Source organism: Lactuca virosa, chromosome 3, assembly GCF_052849685.1.
Source record: "Lactuca virosa cultivar CGN04683 chromosome 3, Lactuca_virosa_CGN04683_v6, whole genome shotgun sequence".
In the NCBI taxonomy this organism is placed as follows: domain Eukaryota; kingdom Viridiplantae; phylum Streptophyta; class Magnoliopsida; order Asterales; family Asteraceae; genus Lactuca; species Lactuca virosa.
Window position 1 is genome coordinate 229341693 of NC_136428.1, and position 23957 is coordinate 229365649.

Genomic DNA, 23957 nt, shown 5'->3' on the forward strand with positions numbered 1-23957 from the left:
TACGCACTTGGTCCATTTCTTACCTTAATAGACTATTTTGTCATTGAGTTTTTAATTTGTTTAAATAAACACACCCCAAACCCCACCCCCTCACATTACCTTACCTATCCCACCATTTTTTCCTATTTAAATAATAGTCTTTTAAGATAAGACCGGACCATGCGCGTAACAAAAACAAACAGTAAAGACCAAGCACTTAACAATAACAAACAATATGGAACTTCCGAGTTAAAAAATAAGTTCGGGACCAAGGGTGCAAATTACCCCAAACCATAGGGACCAATCGTGTAATTTACTCTATTATATTTTAGAAAAAAATTCATAATTGGTCTCTATAGTTTGAAAAGTATTGCACTTTGAGGACTTCTTTTAAAAAACGACACGCCACTAGTCCCTATGATTTCAAAAATTACATGAATGATCCTTTTGGCATTAACTTTTACTTTTAACTAGTTAGTTTTTTTAATCGACCAAAATGCCCGTGGCCAAATCTGAAAATTATGTATACCTCAAGGATGAATTTTGAAATTATATATATATATATATATATATATATATATATATATATATATATATATATATATATATATATATATATATATTATTTTCGTTATTTTTCAACAATTTGATAACTTTTTTTTTCCTGTTTTGACTTTTGGTTTTCTATTTTTTATAATTTTAGTTATTTGTGGTTTTTCTAATGTTTATTTATTTAGATTCAAGAAAATGAATTTAAATTCGTTAAACTATGGCGAAACCATTTTTTCTTTAATTTTTCTTATTTGTGAAGTGAGCTAATAATGGTTTTTCAATTTTATGTTGTTACGGTTCATGTTTTTTTATTTGGATGCTCCACCAAATAACTTAAGTTGTTTTTTTCTTGGATGCTCCACCAAATAACTGAAGTTGTTAGTCTATTTGTCATATCTCATAATGAGAGTATATAGCTATGGTAACTAATATCCTTGCTGATTTAATCATAGCTACTTGAGAAAATGTTTGATCATAGTCATTGACATGAGTATGATGAAAACCTTAAAAAAAAGTCTTGCTAAATGTGTATATATCTCCATGTTTGTATTATATCTAAAAAAATCACTTACTCTTTTTAGCCTTGCTATAGAGAGGAAGTTTAATCAAGCCAATACCTGATTATTAGACATTGATTACATCGCAATGTTATTGACTCTAAGTTATTTATCAAGTTCAAGATCTGATATAATATTTTGGTGGTTGATGGATTTTCCAGAAACCATCAAGAAAAAATCATCAATGAGAGATTCCATGTTTTTCATGTTACAAATAATTTCTACCATATATGCAAACAGTTTGTGTTTATGAATAACTATTATTCAAGTTATAAAAATTCCTCGTTGAAACTTGTACTAACTGTTACTAAATCAGGTTATGGTTTTTGAGCTGTTTCAAGTTCCGTGTGTCTCCTACTTGCTTTGTCATTAAAAGCTTGCTTTATGATAATTTAGATTTCATAGGAATAAGATAACTTATTCTCTGTGGGTTTTTAAAAATAATCTAAGCAACCTTTTAGAGTATTCTATAAATTTATAATTAGTAGACTCTGGATCAAGAAGCTTTAGTCTAAAATAGGATTCAAATCCACAAAATATTAAGTAAGATAAAGATGGAGCATTTCCATACTAAGTCTTATAAGGTGTTTTATCTAATCATTAGTTGATGTTAGTATTCAAGTAAAAGTGATAGTGATTAAGGCATAATCCCAAAAATAAAGGAAGATAATTTCTACCGATAAGAAAGTAAACCATATTTAGAAGGATTAATTCATCCTTTATTATCACTAACTGTTTAGATGGTTCAACCGATTTGTATCTCAACTTTATATTTGAAAATTTCAACAAAGATTTCATAGTTATGTTTTAACATGTAAAATATAATTACAACGACTATAGTTGTTAATAAAGTTTATTTGGTATATTGTACTAAATCTATATATTCATTAGAAAGGAAGTCATACATCATAGTGTATATTTCCGTAATAATGTTTTTCTACAATTTACTGAAAAAATCATTAAGAATCTTTTATATACAAATAAGATTCACATATTTCAAATAAAATACATTATTATCTTTCAAAAATTCATTTCTTGAAGTTGGAATATATGTATTTCATTTACATAATAAAAATAACAATGTCTTAGATAAGTTTTATTCAAAACAAGTTTAAGTTAAAAAGTGTTTTTATATAGAACTTATAATTTATAAAACAATCATATTTATTTTATAATTCGATTAAGAGATTTAGTTCTCAAAAACAGAATTTTAATCATTACACAATATAATTTACTTTATAATTCTATAAGTACATGACTGTTAAATGAAAAGTATAAGTTCTATCTAGTAGATACTTGATTGACTGGTCTGACCAGTCCTACTCAGATAAGTGGGAAAGTTCCTCTTCCAGTGCCAAGTGCCATGTTTCTTTATAGTAGAAACAAGAACCATCTCCATGGGCCTTTCTGGATTTATTGGACATAAAGGTATCATTTCCATACACTTTGGGCCTTTTAGAGCACACATGGGCTCTTTTTTCAGCCTTGCATTCTTCGTATGTTTGATCTGGTTCAAACCAAATAACTCTATATCTGAGGAATATTTGTTTTACCCGACGAAACATACAAAATGCTTTCAAGCCTTCTAGTTTTGTTCTCTATTATTATTATTTCTTAGAAACAGTAATTCCTATTATGTTGGTAAAATATTATTTTCATAAAATGATAATTTTCCAACCCAACTGTATCGACATATGCAGTTGAGAACTAAGATACATGATATTAGGGTTCAGAACCAGTGGAAGGGCAATGCCATGATTTCATAGTTTAGCCACCATGGGTTCGATTATCCACCATTCCCACATCCAGGTGATGGATCTAGGACGTTGGGTGCACAACAAAAGGAGGTAGATGAGGATGGGAAATCATATTATCCTTTTTAGTTTAGTTTGTTTTGCTTGTACTTTATTTTATTATTCTTTGGCGTGTTACTATTTTTACTATTTTTTATGTATATGGTTTGTTTTTATTTTTAATTTATGTAATTTTGTTTTCCATGTTGTTGATTTTTGATGTTTTTCGATCTTTCTAGAATTTTTGCCTATAGGATTTTGTCAGTAAGTTCGACGATTAGGACCGAGTGAGATTATGTCACGAGAGATCTTTTATGAACGGATTATCATCACATAAATGTGGGATTATCTGCTCACATGAGGGTGAGATTGGGGTATCCATAAAAATCCATTACTAATACGATAAAGAAGAGCATATATGAGTGACAAGACGAGTATTTGGCTGACACGACTCAAGTCAATATTTATTTGCGAAGAATTACAATATTCATTATTTGCGACACATACCATGCATGTGTGTCGCGAGGATATATCGTGATGATATTTCCCAAAGTTATGAAGGATAGCCGCATATCGTAATGAACATGCATCACGTACATGCCTGATCCCAGATTCTGCTTTTCATATTTATACAATGATTTACCATTATTTATTTGCACTATGTCCCCACATAAGCATATGAGTGTTGGTGATTCTTAGCATCAAGTACACATTACATAGGTAGCAGAAAAATCAAAACTTGATATACCTAAGTGCACATCCAACCTAGAATCTATGTTTTTTATAATTATAGAATCCTACTTTGAAGAAAGACATAAGTAAGGAATTACTGACCTCTTGTTGACTTCCTTGTGATCTTGTACGTTCCATCTTATTTGTAAGATAAAGGATACAAAGGAGAACCCCTCTAATGGAATCAGATCTACACACCAAATAACAAAGGGTAAAACCCTCAAATTAGGGTTTATACAAAACTCAAGAACCCTAGGAGAAGGGATGAGAATTTATTATATGGAGAGGGAGAGACAGAGGTTGGAAGAATTAAGAGAGAGGAATAACTAGCTCTAGTATTCACCCTAGCAGACTATTTATAGGTAGTTTTTAGAATCCTAAATGGACATAAAAACAAGAGTTTATCCTTATCTGATTCAAACCAGCTCTATCCAATCCATAGGTCAACAAAAGTATCCACCATATGTCTTCCAAAAGGTTCTGGAATATTGCAAATAAACCATATTGATTTATTAAATAATATTCAACCTCTTTAACTTAATTAAATCCTTTTAACTAATTTACCAAAATAAAATCTAATTAATTTATTAATTCCTAAATAAATCAACACATTATTTAACTCCATTTCCTTATACTATTTGGGTCATGAGGCCCACCCAAAAGGATCCTGCTATTATTAGAAATATTACCAAAATAGTAAATTATCTTGGACACATTTCCATCAATGATACACAACATTCCAGTTTTTCAGCAAATTTAGAAGCAACATCTTTTTAGCAAGAGTTTTGAAGCGACCAATGATAGATTGATTCGATCTTGCCACTACTACCAGAAAGAAGTATGTTCCTTTTCCCCCCTTTTATGACTTTCATTTTATTTATGTATACACTGACGAATTTTATGAAATAAGTGTGGCGTAGGGGATCGAAATAGTAAAGTGCATGCTAGATGAAATTTTGAGTCTAAATTAAAAAAATATGCTTTAATAAAATTGCATTGAAAATGAGTTTATTAGTGTTATATGGGATGATTTGAAATGAATCCTAAGGTTTTATCTAGCTTAAATGTTTTAGTATATTTGTGGCTTTCTAATTTTAGTGAAATCATGCGATTTTTTTTGAACTTGTGTAGTTTGAGGGATACAATATGTTTTGCATTGTTGGCTGAAATAAACCCCTTTAATTTGTATTAGTAACTAAAGAGTTGACTGAATCGTTAGCCAATTATAGCTTGAAGTTAAGTTTTCAAACATTATTTTGTTTATTTTATGTTGAAATATAAAAAAAAGTCAATTATAAAAGTAATTATATTTATAATAATATGAGTCAATAAGAAAATGAAAAGCATGAAAATCATAAAATTAAATAAACTATAAAGCCAAATTTCTCAAGGAAAAAAAGGGGCCAAAGTTTGAAATCATAAAATTAAATATATTATAAAGCCAAAATTCATAAGGAAAAAAGGGCCAAAGTTTGCCATATACAGCAAGGTTTAAGTTGTAATTTTTAATATCTATGTTATTTTTCTTTTTAAATTATGTGTGGGAGTTTGAGAACTTTACAAACACACATTGATATTAAGGAATTTTAAAAATGTTGTATTCAAAGGGATATAAAAATGAGTATTGTCCAAACTAAATGTTAAACATTTATGAGAAGTGTAAGTATTAAAAATTTGGAAAGTATTTAGCATTAGACACACATATATGCATTGAAGCTAGGTATAATTATAGGGTTTGAATTAGGTTATCTTGGTTAATATTGGTAAATAAGGTTATGGTGTAATTATATTAAATTTAAATTGCAATTATGATTTGAATGAGTTTATGTTTGCCTGGGGATAAGGAAAGTATAAAATTGGAGTATTTTGATAACGCCTATCATATATATATATATATATATATATATATATATATATATATATATATATATATATATATATATATATATATATATATATATATATATATATCCTCCTTTATCTTGTTATTTTATGCTATGTTTTTATGATATTTAGAAAAAAGGTGCTTAATATTCTCTGAGTTATAAGTTATAGATATAATACGCTGCTGAAGCAAAAGATACGAAATTATGTTGAAACATTATTTACGTGTCGCATTTTCGAGACATTACATGGGTAGAATGGCTGAAACACATCTACGCACCTCATAGAGGTTATTGCGCTGATGAAGTCTTGTATATAGCATCTTAATCTCAATCTAAAGTGAATTCTGATCATCCAACACAACTTGGTCGACAAGTAAACTTCAAAATGTTTTTTTGAATGTCTAGAAGGCGATCATAGTGTCGATAAGCTGATATGGAGCGAAATCTGAAGGATTTAAGTGATAATTAATGCGAGAAATCATTATGTTTGCTATTCTGATCACGATTAACGTTCCATTTTACGTACTTTATGTTTTAGTTTCACATTTAGGCCTTTAAACCCTTTTGCTTTGTGTTTAGATTAGATGATCGCTAAGATTATTATTTAATTTGCTATTTCATATTACTTATGCTTATTTTTGTTGGATTGTAAATTAAACAATAAGCATTAGCAATAAGAATTCACAAAGCTTAATCAAAAACTAAATATGATTAAGGGTTTTCAATAACTCTTACAAAGAAAGAATGAACAAAGTGACCTACAAAAAGGTTAACCCTAGCATAACATATATACTAGGTTAAACAACGATATATATATATATATATATATATATATATATATATATATATATATATATATATATGTGTGTGTGTGTGTGTGTGTGTGTGTGTGTGTGTGTGTGTGTGTGTGTGTGTGTGTGTGTGTGTGTGTGTGTGTGTGTGTGTGTGAATCCCTAATTGATATATACAAATGTACAAAAGTTCAATCCTAATCACTAAGATTACAAATAAGAACCTTGACTGATAATAAAGACTTCACGTTAAAATCGAATAGAGTTGGAAACATGATGATCCGTTGCGACATTATACAACATAAAGCATTTGAGAATCATCCAATTCTTAGGTGTAACCTAACAATATCCCCTAAAACGATGAATTCAAAACCATTAATAGGAGCTCCCAAAAACTTCACGGCTCTAAAAGTTTACTCTTTTAGCTTCACTGATAATCTTAGGCTTGATCGACTGAAAGTCGTCTTGTTTCAGTTCCCTCCTATTATTTAACTCACTGGACAACATTAGATGAAAAATATTAACAACGTTTTGCTTCATACACACCAACCTCAAATGAAACAAATGACTTGTTGGGGGCATTAGGAATATTATTAGTTCTCAAGAAGCATGTAGATCCCTTTCCGTCTTTATAAAAAATCCCACACACTAGAGATCGATCGAAATTGAACTCCTTTGGCTCCACACCTAGTGGCAAAAAGGTGTTGAAAATAAACGAACCAAAAGGCAATAGATACGTCGCATGGACTACTCTTCTCCTTCTTCTTGAGGAAGTTGGAGAAGGATTAGAAGTGGAGGCAGTGCGTAAAACATTGGCATGAATAAGATTAAGAGTTTAAACTCACTTGATGATTGAATCCACAACAAACCTCAATTCATGAGCATTATACCCCTATACCCTTTGGATATGTGGTAAATTTTAAGCCACTAACTATAACCATACTTTATCAAATATGGAACAAGAACCTTCTTAGAGTATTCTCCCTTGATATCCTTTCTTGTGAAATACACAGTGAGAACCTTTTGTTCCTTAGGTTTGGTGCACTTGACCTTAACAATTGCATTTTTCATGACTTGGTTATGTTTAACAACAAGTCTTCTAACTTCTTCAACAAACATGCCCCACTCATCAGTCGTTTCCTTTATAGATGACATCAAGTTCATCTTTTTGGAGATTTAAAGAGGAAGGAAAGACTTGTCGTGCATTTTCTTTAGATCAATGGCAAGAGGAATATAATCCTCAAAATCAGAATATGAGATTTTCTCCCCTTGATAATGATGCTCTCCCTCAATATGTTTGACATTTTTATGTTGATGTTTCCCTCACCTGTCACATCCCAAACAGGAACATCGGAAACGTTCGGGGGTGGATGACGTCATGTATAGTATCACAAAAATTGAATAATAGTAATCAAAGCACAACAACCGTTACATTGATAAAGTATAGTTTTACATCGTGTTCGTAACATTGTTTGTATGACACGAAAAGTGTATAGAAAAAAATATAAGACGTGACGCTATGATGCTCCGTCTTCTCAAAAACCTGTAAGTGTACCTGTCTACTGGTTCCCTGAGAATACAAGTTATTTTGAAAGTGTATCAACATTTAAGTTGGTGAGTTCATAAGCATTTTTGTATTAGAAGTCTGTCTTTGTTCTTTAGAAATGTTAGTGTGTTCCTCCAGAAAATCCAATATTTGTTTTGTAAATGAAATGTCGTCTTAGGCCTTAAGACCAAAATGTATATGAGTTATGGTACTTTGAAATAGTATACTATAGTCTTATTATCAAATAAAACCATATAAATGAATACTTCCCAAAAATGTATGTTGTACTGTATTTGAAAAATAGTGTATTGTATTGTATTTGTATGAAAACCCTCTGGATGTCAGTGCCTGGAATACAACAGCTATACTGTATAGTAGTGTAATGTAGTTCTATTATTAAAATAAAACCTTTAAAGTTATGTTTGTCCCGTAAACCAAAATGTTTAGTTAATGCTTATTGTGTGTGATATTATAACCATGCTAAAATGACTAGTGGCCTGCACGACGTTTTTTAAGCGTCAGAATGTTATGACATTTGTCACCCCAGACCTGTCGGTTTAACTGTAGCTAACAGTGTAGATGCGGGATTGTCAGTCCCGTATAGATCTATACACAAATTCACGCTCTCCCTCCAGGAGACTCTGGTTATAATCGAGGACTTTAGCATGTACTCTACTAGGTACGATGAAGTAGTGGCTCACAATCCTATATTGTGACATCCCCAAATTCACGACCAGAAAAGACCGGTTTAATTTATGCTTTTAAAATAATTTCAGAGTAATCCTTTGATTAAAAGAGTTGCAGAATTTGTTCCCAAAACGAAATATGATAAAATAAGATTTACCAAAGCATTTCTTAAAGAAATGTATTTTCATTATATAACAAAACTTGGGATGTCATGTTCCGATACAGACCAAAAGCATAAACGACACATTATAAGCCTTACAACAGTTATATACACTACAAGCCTATAATCAAAATATATTGATAAGTCGTTCAACTTATGCTCTCGCGCCACTACCTGTAATACAAAGAAAACTGAGTGGGTCAGGCTTGGGAGCCTGGTGAGCATATAGGGTTTTCAACCCACAATAAATAAATTTATTAATTTCATCAAACAATAATAACCTGATTACCCATTCCCGTTAGCCTCACTTTACGTCCCTAAAACAACTATCACAAGGGACCTAGTCTAAGGATTTTCATCGGGGCGAAAGCACTGCTTTGGGGGTTTCCCAGCAATTTATGTCAAATAAGGCAACCATGTGGGGGATGGAGTACTGGAAAATGAACACCCAAGCTCATTAACACCTACAGGTTGCGAGCCTACCAGCGTTCCACATGACTATCTAGAAAAGTCCGTGGTCGTCATCCATACTCCGCTAGATGACTGGATCACAATAACATCGAGGCCTCTCATCATTTTATTTCATCACACATCAACTATCTACCCATGTTTTACCCAACATTTTTGTAGATAAAAATACATATACATTTTAAAACCTGTATAAAACATTCATTCAACATTCATCTCAAATAAACAAACAATATAATTACACATAGCACGTATTTTATAGAAAATACTTCATATCATTGTGTAATATGAAAGTGACTACACAGTCACATGATAAGACGATGATTGGACAACACCTCGTCTCTTAAAACAATCGTTTCCGATAAAACCGGGAGCTTTTTAATGAAAAATCGGGCCTTGCGAAGGTTGAGCTTCAAAACCGAAAAGATAAATTTCTCGGGCTCTTCGGGCACTCCGAAACGTGTTTCGGGTGTTTGGTATGATCCCGGGGCTTCGGGGGAAGTCGAAATAATAAAAATATTGTTTAAGGGGTGAAAAGTGGCAATTTTCCAAAATTACCTGGGAGATCCCGCAACCCTTCTATTTATAGGGGAGGCTTCGGACCGAAGGGGGCATGTGGCTCGCATGCGAGGGTGCCAGGCATCGGATGCAAGGCGAGGCAGCTGGCAGACACGCGTCGTCGTCGGATTGGTCCAGCGCTTCGGATGACTCACCTGCTTCGGACACGGGGCGGCTCGCAAGGGTAGGGCGACGTGGCTCGCTTCGGACGCCTCCACGGATGCGACACGCATCGGATTTCGGCTGGACCGCGCATCGGATGAGTCGTCGGGCGGACACGAGGGAAGCAGCGAGCAAGGGTGATGTGGCCGAACCCCAGCCATGCGATTTTTCCCGGTTTTCAATATTTTCGGTTTTTGTGCCCAAAACTTGCAAAATTCATAACTTTCGCATACGAGATCCATTTTCGACGTTCTTTATATGCACGCGTAGTCGAAATTATGATCTACAACTTTCGTTTAGACTCCGTCGGCTAATTTTGACCTTATTTTTAATATTATTATTTTTAAGAGAACGGGACAGGAAAATCCGTTAAAAATTCATAACTTCTTCATCCGACGTCCGTTTTCGTCTGTATTTTTACCGTTGTACTACTATTGACGAGACCTTCGATTCTCATTTAGGTTGTGTCGGCTAAAAATCACTCGATCTAAAATTCAAGTTTTTAGCTGTCTACTGCTAAGCTGAAACTTAGAAAAATCATAACTTCCTCATACGAAGTCAGATTTGGACGTTCTTTTTATGAAAATTCTCGGTTTAACGAATACTACGACTTTTATTTAGATCGCTAAGGCTAAAAATCGTTCTATCATAAATTCACTATTAACGTCATGTAGTGGCGTACTTCAAAATGAGTTACAAAGCTTAACCTAGACTATTATGTCAATATTAATGCCTAGCCTAGAAACACGGGCGTTACAATTCTCTCCCCCTTAGGATGATTCCGTCCCCGGAATCACACATCAACAAACAAATACAGATAGCGACTCATCATGTCACTCTCCGTCTCCCAGGTGAGATTTGGACCATTCGTATGTTTCCAACGGACAAGCACTAATTCGACCATCTTGCATCGCAACTTCTTAGTCTTACGGTCAAGGATTGCTTCTGGTTCTTCAATTAACCTCTTATTTTCATCAATTCTTAATTCCGAAAGTGGAATCATGTCGGGAACTTCTCCCGTGAACTTCCTCAGAAAACACACATGAAAAGTGTTATGAATACCATTCAGTTCTTCGGGTAATTCGAGCTTGTAAGGTTGGTTCCCAATCATCTGAAGAACTTTAAACGGTCCAATAAACCTTGGACTTAAATTTCCCCTTTTTCCAAATCTTATAAGTCCCTTCCACGACGAGACTTTAAGCAAAACCGAATCTCCAACTTAAAAAGTTATCGGTCGTCTTTTCTTGTCAGCATAGCTCTTTTGACGATCCTGAGCTGCTACCATTCTCTCCCTAACCACTTTCAACTTTTCAGTAGTCTGATGGATTATATTTGGTCCCATAAACTACTTTTCCCCAGCCTCAAGCCAACAAGACGGCATACGGCACTTCTGTCCGTACAAAGCTTGGTAAGGTGCCATCTTAATGCTCGAGTGGAAACTATTATTGTAGGAAAATTCTACCAAAGGTAAATGCTCATCCCAGTTACCTTGGAATTCTAGGGTACATGCTCTCAGCATATCTTCAAGTGTTTGTATCGTTCGTTCGCTCTGACCATCAGTCTGTGGATGGTAAGCTGTACTCAAACACAACTTGGTACCCAATTCCTCTTGTAGACATCTCTAAAACCTTGAGGTGAAACGGCTGTCACAATCTGATACAATCGTTAAGGGAACACCGTGAAGCCTCACAATTTCCTTCACGTAAGAATACGCCAGCTTATCCATAGACCATTTCTCATTGGCAGCTATGAAGTGCGCACTCTTAGTGAAGTGATCTACGACCACCCAAATCATGTCGTGACCGTTATTTGTTTTGGGCAGTTTAGTGATAAAATCCATAGTGATGTCTTCCCATTTACCCATGGGTACAGGTAAAGGTTCTAAACTCCCATATGGTTTCTGATGTTGTGCCTTCACTCTCGCACATGTCACACACTCGGACACATACTTTGCAACATCAAGCTTCATCGCCGGCCACCAGTAATATATTAGACTTTTATGTGGCCCAACTTTTTATGTATCCATACATAAACTTAGTCCAACATGGATCATAAGCCCAACATACAAATATAATTAATTTGCACAATTAGTCCCCATTGATTTAATTAATTTCTTTTGATCACTAAATTAATTACAAACTAATTCTTGATCAATACTAACTAAATCATATGATTTCATATTAATATATTAGAACTTATAATATATTAATAAACCATAAATAACCTCTTTCTCAAAAGTCCATCCTAACAAATTGTCCTGATGATATGCAACCCAAATGGACCATGCTACTCTCGGGTCAAGTACATACCAATTATAGTTATGGGCTCAGACACCTAATACAACAGTCTCCCACTTGTATAAGTCTAATAACTATTATTGCAAGTACGACTCCAAAATCCCGACTAGCAATCGTAGCTCTTAAAAGCCGCTATCGAACTCTGACCTAGTCAATGATGCGTCCATTAGATAAAGGATCGTATATTCCTCCATTCTATATATCATATGGAATGAGACATGGATTATAATCATTCTCTCTGTCCATTTGTTGTTTCCCGATTTCTGATTTATGATGACCGACTAATTGAACAAATCAGATCAGTCCAGGCCCGGCCGAGCACTTAGGGTTGTCATCACTAAATTATCGAAGGGCCCACATATATCGCTTTTATCCCTCCAAGGGTAAAAGGAATGGATAAACTTCGACTCATATGCTTGCTCTATTTACTCATCAAATCACACACAATGATGCGTTTTATAACACCAAGTTACTGGTGCATTTTCACATCATCAATGTGCAACCGACTTGTAACGTACAACTCATATCTCTTAGTTTCAAGAAAATAAGATATTATCGTCTCATGATTACTCGTGATAAAATCCATGAAGTTATTCTAATGAGCGTGGGTTTAATCCAATACTCGAATCTTATTCCAGGAGCACTCACGAACACTGCAACTATGCCTAAAATACGTAGACAAACTACATACCCATTCATGACAGTCTTGCCTCAATACCTACTTCCAAAGTATGATCGACTGTGGATGGTTTGAATAACCTAGTTATTCGGGAAGTCAAAACATGAAAAGGGAAATACAATAATAATGCTAATCCTGTATGGCCCAAAACTTTTGAGTCATATTGATTACTCATTATTCATTGTATAATGTTTCGAATAATCAACTTAATACTTGAATTAAAACAATAGTTATGTCATGCTCCAAGCATGCACACTATATTTGTCTAGACAATAGTTAAGTCATGCTCCAAGTATGCACACTATGTTTGTTTATGGTCCTTACTTTGTGAATATATCAATTGACAATATTTCAATGATACTCATTTCACAATCCCAAATCCTTACTGCAAATGCAAGAATATCAATTCTTACCATTTACTGTAATCTGTTAGATTCTAAACTTATATGCAATGATCCTTTTGTAATGACTATGCACAAAAGTCACAGAGACTTGGCAACAGACATTACAAAGTATTCCAATGGAGAGCAATTCCATGGAAAAAAAGTTTCACATTCAAAGTACATTCCTTTGAACATCCTTCTTGCAAAAACTCTTCTAATCTTACTCAGATTTATAGAATGACTTCCACTTATGAAAAAATTTCCATATTCCCATTTTGACTATCACTTCTAAACAAGAGTTTCCTCTTTTCAGAATATGTCAATATGGTCTTTTCCAAAATCTACACCATACTTCCAAGTGTCCATGAGCAACCAATCTTTGGTAAACCTGAGATTGTCTCGACAATTGCTTAATCATTTTAGTCATATCCAGTTCTAGTCCTTTTTCATCTTAATGCCCTAGGCATTTGGAAAATTTAGAACGGATGAATATTACAACACATATAATCGATCCTATATCCGAAGCATATGGGACATGATTCATGATGTCTTGCATAAATACATGATGCTTGACCAGTCTTTTGCTATAATATTTCTATTTGCCATGTTCTTATAATTCGAAATATGAAAAGGGATGCCGTAATCATAATCGAAATTTAGAATGCAAATAATATTTCCATGTGTAGAATTTCCTTATGTTGAACCATTCCAACATAACATTAATATATATACTTGACTAAATTTGATTAAAATCTCAATGTAAGCTTTTAGAATTGAAATGAAGTATGAATTCCTCTCCCTTAATTATAGTAAAACAACTTTTCAAACACTGCAACTTGGCGAATTGAAACCTTTGTTTTCTATAATTAACATTGCTAACTTGCAACATTAATCATAATTGATTATGCTCCCACTAGCATAATAATCATTTACTAGCATAACTTTTATGCTCCCACTAGCTTTGACATGGACCCAGAAATCAACTGGACTTCTAGAAATCCATACTTATTGACTTTTATTACCAAAGTTCAGATTTCTGATACAAAATGCTTTGATAAGACTTTATCTAGGCTTCTCAAACACATACACCTTTCCTTAGATAGCTCACATGTGTGTCTAAACAATTTAAGAACTTACAGCAATAAGTCTCAAATGTTTAGACCTTTGCCATTGCTCACAATTCGAATTACGAAAAGGTATGACGTAATCATAATCAAATTTGAGAATGCAAATATCATAATTGTTGTCTTCTTAAAATCTACTTAGTGAAAGCGTTTACTCACCATCATTTTCATGAATTCGAGAGAAACCTTATGACACTTAGATTTTATGGTGTATGTGTTGGGTTTTGAGCATTCTAACACTCCTATGGTGTACATGCAACCCTAAATACCTTGGATCTATGTTTTTTCTATTATACATGCAAATATCAATTTTCCAAGGTATTGTTCTAACTAGCATAATATAAAATACACATAATATAAATTCTAGTAGAATTACATACCTCTTGTTTGGTGCTTGATTCCATGGAGCTCAAGAGCCTAGTGCCCCAAGTGTGACACCTCAAATGGTTCACACAACATCATATGCACTTGGAATAACTTAGAGAGAAATCATCACTTTATGAAACCGGCTTGCCCTCACTTGTAATAATCTTATTAATATATTAGAACTTATAATATATTAATAAACCTTAAGTGTTATTAATATATTAGAACTTATAATATATTAATAAACCTTAAGTGTTATTAATATATTAGAACTTATAATATATTAATATATTAGAACTTATAATATATTAATAAACCTTAAGTGTTATTTCTCTCATTTTAGTCTATCCAAATGCATGATGCCATGCAACCCAAATGGACCATGCCGGGTCGGGTCAAGTATATACCAATTATTGTTATGGACTTAGACACTAATCCAAACAGTCTCCCACTTGGATAAGTCTAATAACTATTATTGTAAGTACACCTTCATAACCTGACCAGCAATCGTAGCTCTTAAAAGTTGTTGCCGAACTCTGAACAAATCAATGACGCGTCCATTAGATAAGTGATCATATATTCCTCCATTCTGGATATCATATGGACTGAGACATGGATTATAATCATACTATCTGTCCATTTGTTGTTTCCCGATTTCTGATTTATGACGACTGACTAATTGAACAAATCAAATCAGTCCAGGACCGGCCAAGCACTTACATTTTGTCATCACTAAATCATCGAGGGGCCCATAGATATCGCTTTTATCCCTAAGGTAAAAGGAATGGATAAACTTCGACTCATATGCTTGTACTGACTACTTGTTGAATCATACACAAAGGCATGTTTTATAACATCGAGTTACCAACGCGTTTACGTGCAATCAATGTATAACCAACTCATAGTCAACAACTCATATCTCTAGGTTTGAAGAATATAAGATATTATCGTCTCATGATTCACTCGTGATAAAATCCATGAAGTGATTCAAATGAGCGTGAGTTGAATCCAATACTCAGGCATTATGAGTACTCATGAATGTTGCAGTAACCATTGCTATGTCTAATTCACATTAGACATATCATACAAGCCAAATTCATGACAGTCTTGATTCATATCTACTTCTAACATATGACCGACTGTGGATGGTTTGAATAACTTAGTCATTCGGGAAGAATGATCTAGTTATTCTGGAAGTCAAAACATGCAAAGTGAAACACAAAAATAATACTAATCCTGTATGGCCCCAACACTTTGAGTGTAAATAAAAACCCTTTTATCTAAGCACCATATTGATTACTCATTATTCATGTTTTGATTAATCAACTTAATACTTGAATTGAAAGAATAGTCATGCTATGCTCCAAGCATGCACACTATGTTCGTCCAAACAATAGCTATGCCATACTCCAAGTATGCACACTATGTTTACATGTGGTCCTCTCTTTGTGAAACAAATCGATTGACAATATTTCAATGATGCTCATTTCACAATCCCAAATCCTTTACAATAAATGTAAGAACACCAAATTCTTGTCATTTACCGTAATCTTGTTAGATTCTAAACTTATATGCAATGATCCTCTTGTAATGAATATGCACACAAGTCACAAAGACTTGGCAACAGACATTACAAAGCATTCCAATGGAAAGCAATTCCATGAAGTCTCAAATTCAAAGTACATTCCTTTGAACATCCTTCTTTGCATTAAGTTCTTTAATCTTACACAAATTCAAAGAATAACTTCCACCTATGGAAACAATTCCACATTCCCATTTTGACCATCACTTTTGAACAAGAGTTGCCTCTTTTCAAAATATGTCAATATGGTCCTTACTCTATACTTCCAATTGTCCATGAGTAACCAACCTTTGGAAAACCTCAAATTGTTCTCGACAATTGCTTAATCATTTTAGTCATATCTAGTTCTAATCCCTTTTCCCCTCTTAATGCCCTAAGCATTAGGAAAATTTAGAAAGGATAACTATTATAGCTCATGAAATCGATCCTATACCCGAAGCATATAGGACACGATTCATGCTATAAATTTTTATTTTCCATATTCTCACAATTCGAACTATGAAGAGGTATGCCGTAATCATAATCGAATTTTGAGAACACAACATATATAGAATTTCCTTATGTTGAACCATTCCAACATAACATTCTTATATATCCTTGACTAAAGTAGATTAAAATCTCAATCTAAGCTTGTAGAATTGGAATGAAGTATAAAATCCTCTCCCTTAATTATAGCAAAACAACTTTTTCAAGGTGAATTGAAACTATTGTTTTCTATAATTAATATTGCTAACCTGAAACACTTAACATAATAATCATGCTCCCACTAGCATAATGATTATTATCTTGCTAGCATAACACTTATGCTCCCACTAGCTTTGACATGTACTCAGAAATCAGCTGGACTTTTAGAAATCAATACTTTATTGACTTTCTTACCAAAGTTCAGATTTCTGATACGCAATTGCTTTGATAAGACTTTATCAAAATCATACACCATTCCTTAGATAGCTCACTTGTGTGTGTAAACATTTATGAAGAGGGATGTCGTAATCATAATGTTTAGACCTTTTGTCATTCTCACAATTGCTATCTACCTCAAATCTACTTAGTGAAAGAGTTTCCTCACCATCATTTTCATGAGTCGGAGAGAAACCTTATGAGACTTAGATTTTATGGTGTAAGTGTTCCTATCCATGTGAATTTGTCATAACCATAATCACAAGACAAGGTTAGTGGCAAATCCAAACACATATGGACTGAACTTGTTCAATCTTAATTTCTTGCCACCTGGCAGCACAAGGGCCTACCATTGCTTCCAGGTTGTTATGCAAACAATTGAGAACTCATAGAACTCATAAGCATAGTCAACTTTTAACTGGAATAGACACAGAAATAAGAATATGTCAACACGATAGGTTACAAACCTCAAGTCGTGGGCTAGTGATCAACAAAACTCTTGATTAGTTCTTGAAACTATTTCAGGATCTTTTAAACTCCCACTGTCCTCTTGACATATAAGACTCTCTTGCCCAATATTCAAGAGATAGTGCGGATTCTTTTACAAACACTTCACACAATTGGCCTTAGTTGGTCTTTGTTTTATCCAAAACATCACAACTTACCAATTTCAAATGTACAAGAGTAAGAAAACATTTTACTCTACATTTGACAAGTGTTTTAAACCTTTCTTAAGATAATGTCACTCAAGGCTCAATCTTGGAGTATGACTCTAAGATTTTATTTTGGAATGAAGTATGATTTATCTTTTGATTTAACCATTTCCACAATTCACGATTCCTCTCCTTAGCCAACAAATGCACTAAGATGTCCTTAGAGGATCAATTGTGATATGGTTCCATAATCACTAAGATAATCATAAAACAAGATACACAAGTACTCTCCCATCTCTTCAGATTGGAGAAACTTTTATCTTTCTGCCTTATTTGATTCTTCTTATTCATTCTGCCATATATTGAAACTTTTCCAATGTTTCAGCATTACACTTAAACTTCTAAGCATAATCATATTTACTAAACTTTTAGTAAATCATAACGAATAATCTTATCAACCTTTGTGGTGGACCTGACTAGTGCACAACCTAATGTACCCGATCCTTTAGTCCTTCGCTTGACTCACATGCGAATGTGAACAAGGAATTAGTCTTAATTTACCAAAGATGAAAAATCTCATTCATCACACAATACAACTTGCATGATTCCAAGTTTCTATCCAACTGAAACTTGGGTGCTGAGAATCTTTCCTTATTTGATAAATTATGACACTACCACAAACGAAAGAATCAAATTCATTTTCCAATATTGCTTATCAATGGAAACATATAAACAACAATTTTTCACAAATGTCTTTGTAAGGATACTTAAAATAAATAAAATCAAAACTTTTCTTTTATTTTAAAACTTTCGGAAAAACTTATCCTTACAATGCAAATTCATATGAAAACTTTGTTGTTATCTATTCCTAAGCAATATCTCATAACTCTTATGTAGTGGATCAAAATTCTGGTCATCGAACCATGCGATCAGAATCAGCACACCTTTTCTTTAAGCTTCCTTTGATTCTTCAAAAACATCAAAATGTAATTACATTACATCATGTATTAAGAATATCCAAAAGAGACTTAATAGAGTTAGATAACAGACTTTACCTGAAGTAGAGTCAAACTTTTGACTTTACCATCCTTATGAGGTTTCAGGTAAATTCGGCAGCTTCGCAACCAATGCCCCTTTCCTTTGGCAATAGGCATATATGGACTCTTTGGGAATGGTACATGGGACTATCTTAGACTTAGCCTTTCTCTTTACCATTTGGTCAACCGAGTTGACTATGGCCGATCCCTTTCCATTGGGAAGAGAAAGTTTTTCTGGATTTCCAGTGTCACCATTATCAATGTCCATGAAGTTTTAGGAAGTCGATCTTCTAATCAAATTTGCTTCACCAGTGTTCCAAATCATTGATGATTCAGCAGCACCAAGCAAATAGATAAGATCATTAAAGGGTCATGTCGTGATCTGTCATCAAGGAGTGACTGAAGAACCAAGTCAACAACCAGCTACCTCGAGACTTCGACACCCGACTCTCCCGACTTGTCAATATGTGACTTAATCTCCAAGACCTAAGCACATATAGACTTTGTTTGCCAATAGGGATTGAGTGACTTAGAACTTATCAAGTCTTGAAACTTGTGGGATAGGGAGATTTATTGGAGGAGGTGGAGGAAGTGAAGTATGATTTCCAGTCCCACTAATGCACAACAAAGGGATTGATCTTTCACCTTGATTGCCATTTGGGATATCATCTTCATTAGGATAGCTTGTTCCTAAAGATTTGGGAAGACCATAGTTGTCTGAAGGAGACATCTATAAGGGAGAAATTCAAGTTAGTTGATTTAAAAGTCCTTAATATAACACCCAATATGAAATATTAAGGCTAGGACCCAACAACCTATTTATAATTGGAAGAGGGATGCCGTAATCCAAATTATAAAATAGGTGAAGGTAGGTAAATGACGATTTACCAATTTTCACCATGAAAACCGAAATATAATTAAGTTTTAATTGGATTTGAAACTCCTAGATCTTTTGAGATACATTGAACTTTCAATGGCATGTTTGAATCTCGATTGTGCCCTCTCAAGTTTGTGACTGGGATGCCGAGGATCACAAACAAGGTGTGAATAACCATGCAAATTGACTTGGTACCCTTAACTTTATCACCTAATCGATGTGCCGGTTAACCACACACGCTCCACCGATCTATAATAAAGTCAAGTTACCCTTTGCCACTCTTACTAGTCCTTATTAGTGTGCCGGTTAACCACACACGCTCCACTAACGACTTGGTAAGGTACAAAGTGTAATTTCATGGGTTAGCACCTATTTCACATTTTCCTAAGTAACTAAGATTGGGAATTAATAAGTGTTTAGTTACTTAGTATTTATCATTATACTTTTAATGAAGGGAGAATTATAGTCCTTTCCTACCTGTTTGGCTAACGACCCTCCACCAGTCAAGGAAGCGGTGGGTGAGAGTGGACACCCATTAAACTGCCATTTTATAGGCAGTAACCTTATACCCCCCTTATAGACCAGCTTCGTGAATGAGGCCTACTAACGGTAAGACTGACTTTATCTTATACATATATATATAATTAAAATTATAATAATAGTATAAGGGTGTATTTTAAACATTTAAAATGCTTGGTGGTTTAATCTATTAATTAAACTATACTCTTAATTTAATTAAACTTAAACCATGTCTTTATGGAATTATTAACTCTTTTAATTAAACACTTTAATTAATTTAATGAAGTCCATCAAGTTTGAATTTTAGCTTTTAAAATTCTAAGGGTTCAATTTGGAATTAAAGTATACATGAAGAGTAACTTTACAAATTCTAAAACTTGAGGGCAAGTTTTGAAACTATTCAAGACTTTTCATTTCATAACTTATGAGTTTAATGTACATTAAAATGAAGACTCTTCATTTTTATGTAACTCCTTATCTTTTAATGACATCTTTTAAAGAAGTGACTCTTTAACATCCAGAACTTGAGGACAAGTTATGGAGTCATAATACTATTTAATGAAAAAGACTCTTCACTTTTATGTAACCTATGACACTTTTATGAGTTTTAAGATTCATAAATATGACTTTTCATATAACTTGAAACCAAGTTACAAAAACATATTTTATGAACTAACTCTAGATTAATTTGGATTAAAAACAACTAAAACACAATTTTTTTTCATTAATCTAAACTAACTCATAAATCAAGGAAACATAAAACTCTTGGTAATCCATAATTTGAGGACAAGTTATGGACTCCAAACAATTTCATTGAGATCAAGAATTATACTAACAAACAATTTGCACATAATTCCTATGATCTACCAAAACTCATAAGCATGAACATTCATAATCAACATTTTTCAAGAATTACATAAACACATATAAAACTTGAAACTTTAATTATAGCATTGAAATTGGTTTAGCATAATCATTACCACTTAAAAAATAGGTTTTATAAGTCCAAAACAGTCAAAGGTAATGATTCTAGACCAATTCCAGCACCAAAACTCGAAGATATGTTGTTTGGGGTCCAACTCGTCGAGTGCATGAACAAACTCGGCGAGTTGGATGCATTTTGTCTTGGACTCGTCGAGTCCATCAGTGCACTCGGCGAGTCCACTGTCCCAGCAGCAAAAAACTTCGATTTTAAGCAGTTTGCATCAAGTATAAGTGAAAACAAGCCTAGGCTCTGATACCACGGTTGGGTTTTGAGCATTCTAACACTCCTATGGTGTACATGCAACCCTAAATACCTTGGATCTATGTTTTCTCTATTATACATGCAAATATCAATTTTCCAAGGTATTGTTCTAACTAGCATAATATAAAATACACATAATATAAATTCTAGTAGAATTACATACCTCTTGTTTGATGTTTGATTCCATGGAGCTCAAGAGCCTAGTGCCCCAAGTGTGACACCTCAAATGGTTCACACAACATCATATGCACTTGGAATAACTTAGAGAGAAATCATCACTTCATGAAATCAGCTTGCCCTCACTTGTTTCTCTAGTGGCCAATTTTTGCACAAAATAAGATGCTTATATAGTTGTTACAATTAGGGTAAACCCTAATTGTCATGGCTTTCCATTTCCTTGGATCCATGGGTTCAAATACACCATGGAGCATCCATGGAGAATCCTATGGGTTTTGGCCCAACTTGATAATCCATGGAGCATTAGCCCACTATATAAGTATGGATGATTTACACAATCAACCCATATATTTAATTAGTCTTCTTTTGATCACTTAATTAATTCTAGATTAATTATTGATCAATACTAATTAAATAATCATATTAATATATTAGAACTTATAATATATTAATAAACCTTAAGTGTTATTTCTCTCATTTTAGACTATCCAAATGCATGATGCCATGCAACCCAAATGGACCATGCCAGGTCGGATCAAGTATATACCAATTATAGTTATGGACTTAGACACTAATCCAACAGTATGCGTTCCTATCCATGTGAATTTGTCACAACCATAATCATAAGACATGGTTAGTGATAAATCCAAACCCATATGGACTGAACTTGTTCAATCTTAATTTCTTGCCACTTGGCAGCACAAGGGCCTACCATTGCTTTCAAGTTGTTATGCAAACAGCTGAGAACACATAGAACTCACATGCATAGTCAACCAACTAGAATGACACATAAACAAGAATATGTCAACACGATAGTTTACAAACCTCATAGCGTGTGCTAGTGTTTCACAACAGGTTTTATTCTTGATTAGTTCTTGAGACCCTTTTCAAGATCATTAAGACTCCCACTGACTCTATGACATATGAGATTCTCTTGTCAAGAACCATTCCTTGATAAACAAATATTCAAGAGTTAGTGCGGATTCTTATCAAGAAAACACTTCACACTATTGCTCTTAGTTGGTCTTTGTTTTATCCAAAACATCACAACTTACCAATTTCAAATGTACAAGAGTAGAAAGAATTTTACTCTACATTTGACAAGTGTTATAAACCTTTCTTAAGATTATGTCACTCGAGTTACAATCTTGGAGTATGACTCTAAGACTTGTTTTGGAACGAAGTATGACTCATCTTCTTGATTTAACCATTTCAACAATTCACGATTCCTCTTCTTAGCCAAACAAATGCACCAAGATGTCCTTAGAGGATCAATTGTGATATGGCTTTCCATAATCTTTAAGATAGTCATAAAACATGATACTGAAGTACTCTCCCATCTTTTTAGATTGGAGAAACCTTTATCTTTCTGCCTAATTTGATTCTTCACATTCGTCCTGCCATACATTAAACTTGTAAGCATAACCATATTTACTAAACTTTAGTAAATCATGACAAATAGTCTTATCGATCTTTGTGGTAGACTTGACCAGTGCACAACCAAGTGTCCCCGATCCCCTAGTCATTCACTTGACTCACATATACATGTGAACAAGGAATTAGTCTTAATTTCCCAAAGATGAAGTTCTCATTCATCAAACAATACAAGTTGCATGATTCCAAGTTTCTATCCAACTAAAAATTGGGTGATGAGAATCTTTCCTTATTTGGTAAATTTTGACACTACCACAAACGAAAGAAGGAAATTCATATTCCAATATTGCTATCAATGGAAACATATAAGCAACAATTTTTCACAAATGTCATTGTAAGGAAATTTTAAAAATAAGATAAATTTTTTTCTTTATTTCAAAAAATTGCGGAAAACTTATCCTTACAATTCAAATACAAGTGAAAATATGTTGTTATCTATTCCTAAGCAATCTATCATAACTCTTAAGCAACAACTCACAAATTTGATCATCGAACCATGCAATCGAAATCCATCTCTTCGCGATCAGACTCAGCATACTATTCCTTTAAGTTTCCTTTCATTTCTTTGATTCTTCAAAACATCAAAATGTAATTTCAATACATCATGTATTAAGAATCTCCAAATAGGAACTTAATAGAGTTAGACAATGGATTTTACCTGAAGTAGAGTCAAAAGTTTTGACTTTACCATCCTTGTGATCTTTCAGGTAAATATGGCAGCTTTGCAACCAATGCCCCTTCTCTTGGCAATAAAACCATATGGACTATTTGGAATGGTACACGGGACTATCTCAGACTTAGCCTTTCTCTTT